The 2228-nt window shown below is 44.2% G+C and overlaps 1 long non-coding RNA gene across 4 annotated transcripts in view; it reads right to left on the bottom strand.

Annotated features, from left to right (window-relative positions):
- LOC126506610 (uncharacterized) overlaps positions 1-2228 on the bottom strand; it is a 262482-nt gene that overhangs the window by 7459 nt on the left and 252795 nt on the right. For 3 of the 4 annotated variants that reach the window (XR_007593273.1, XR_007593270.1, XR_007593272.1), the window contains one exon: positions 7-435. The exons of the other annotated variant lie outside the window; for it this stretch is intronic. This is a non-coding gene — a long non-coding RNA (uncharacterized lncRNA). Of the gene's footprint in view, positions 1-6; positions 436-2228 lie in introns of those variants that run through there. 4 annotated transcript variants of the gene reach the window in all.

Here is a 2228-nt window from a genome sequence, read left to right as displayed (position 1 = left end):
TCCCATGGGGAGTCAACAAAGTCTGGCACATTAAGTTGGGACAGGACCAAGTTCCCCTGCCCATATTAAGGCTGAGATGGCATCCTTTCACAGGGAATAAGCTCCAAGAAGCTACGTCATACACCAAAGATAGATTTTGGTCCTACTGCTAGGGGTCCCTCAGATACTCCAAGCTTCACCACTGTCTCCCACATGTGGAGGGCCTAGTTCAGTTCCATGGAGGCTCTACAGCCATTGGCCCAGAGTTCATGAGTTTCCACGAGCTTGGTTCAGCTGTCTCTGTAGATTTCTCCATCATGACCTTGACCTCCCTTGCTCATATATTCCCTCCTCTCTCTCTCTTTGAGTGGATTCCTGGAGCTCTTCCTGGGACTTGATTGTGGATCTCTGCATCTGGTTCCATCATTTATTGGATGAAGGCCCTCTTGGTCCACTCTGTGCAATACCAGAAAACAACTTTCAAAAATCAGTTCTTTCCTTTTACTATAGGATCCAGAGATGAAACTCAGGCCTTCAGGTTCATGGGGCAAGAGCCTTATATCAGCTGAATCATCCCAACAGCCTGATATCAAGGAGTTTATATAGCATACAGATTATCTTCAAATAGACCTCTGAAAGAAATAAGGTCTAAGTTTTGCCATGCAAAATAAAAATCATAGAGTTTATAAGATTTGTGGAGAACCATGTTAAATGGCAGATTTGGTGTACAAACTAGGGCCCATATCATTTATCAGCTTTGCTAAAAACATCTCTATGCTTATTTTGTTCTAATAACTCCTTTCACCAGAGGGCCCTTGGTTTATTGAGAAAAGTAATATGAGTTGAAGAAAAACTGGAGCAGTGATTACTTTAAAAAATGTGGTTCAAATAAGGAGAAGGAAGGTATAAGTGAAGACATTGGTGGCTAAACTAGATAAGAAAATCAGCTGAAGTTAAAGAACGTGAGTTCTAAAGGCAGGCAGCTGAAAAAGGTCAAGGCCTTTTAAAAGTGTACAGAGAGTTTGAGCCCAACCTGAACTACAAGAAACCCTACCATGCAAATGGATGGAAATAGAAAACACTATCCTGAGTGAGGTAAGCCAGACCCAAAAAGAGAAACATGGGATGTACTCACTCATATTTGGTTTCTAGCCATAAAGAAAGGACATTGAGCCTATAATTAGTGATCCTAGAGAAGCTAAATAAAAAGGAGAACCCAAAGAAAAACATATAGGCATCCTCCTGAATATTAACCTTCATCAGGCGATGAAAGGAGACAGAGACAGAGACCCACATTGGAGCACCGGACAGAAATCTCAAGGTCCAAATCAGGAGCAGAAGGAGTGAGATCATGAGCAAGGAACTCAGGACTGCGAGGGGTGCACCCACACACTGAGACAATGGGGATGTTATATTGGGAACTCACCAAGACCAGTTAGCCTGGGTCTGAAAAAACCTGGGATAAAACCGGACTCGCTGAATATAGCGGACAATGAGGACTACTTGAGAACTCAAGAACAATGGCATTGGGTTTTTGATCCTACTGCACATACTGGCTTTGTGGGAGCCTAGGCAGTTTGGATGCTCACTTTATTAGACCTGGATGGAGGTGGGAGGTCCTTGGACTTCCCACAGGGCAGGGAACCCTGATTGCTCTTTGGGCTAACGAGGGAGGGGGGCTTGGTTGGAGGAGGGGGAGGGAAAGGGGAGGCGGCGGTGGGGAAGAGACAGAAATCTTTAATAAATAATAAAAAAATAAAAAGTCAGCTCAAGTGCCAGGGACAGATCTTGGTCTCACTGCAGGGGGCCCCACGAACAGATGAAGCTACACAACTGTTGCTCACAGGCAGAGCTAAGTTGGTCTCATGCACTTTCCAGCTATTGGTTCAGAGTCCCGGGCAGAGTTTCCAGCTATCTGTTCAGAGATCCTGAGCTCCCACAAGTTCAGGTCAGCCGTCTCTGTGGGTTTCCCCACCACGATCTTGAACCCACTCCCTTGGTTATATAATCCCCCCTTGCTCTCTTCAACTGGACTCTCCCAAGCTTGGCCAAGTGTCCAAGCTGTTTTTAGGCAGCCTATTTAAAAAAAAAGAAAAAAAAAAAACCTTTTTTTTTGTCCTAGAAAAGACAGCCATATTACGATCCAGAAAACACTTACAAAGGAGTTATTTTTGTAGTCAGAGCAGTTTCTCAGTTTGTACTCACTCTCTTCCTTTCTTTTCTTCTTTCTTATTTTTTTTGGGGGGGGG

This window comes from Alexandromys fortis, unplaced genomic scaffold (assembly GCF_014885135.2).
Source record: "Alexandromys fortis isolate MF-2015 unplaced genomic scaffold, M_Fortis_MF-2015_v1.1 scaffold_0, whole genome shotgun sequence".
Lineage (NCBI taxonomy): Eukaryota > Metazoa > Chordata > Mammalia > Rodentia > Cricetidae > Alexandromys > Alexandromys fortis.
This window is presented reverse-complemented; position numbering and strand designations above follow the sequence as displayed.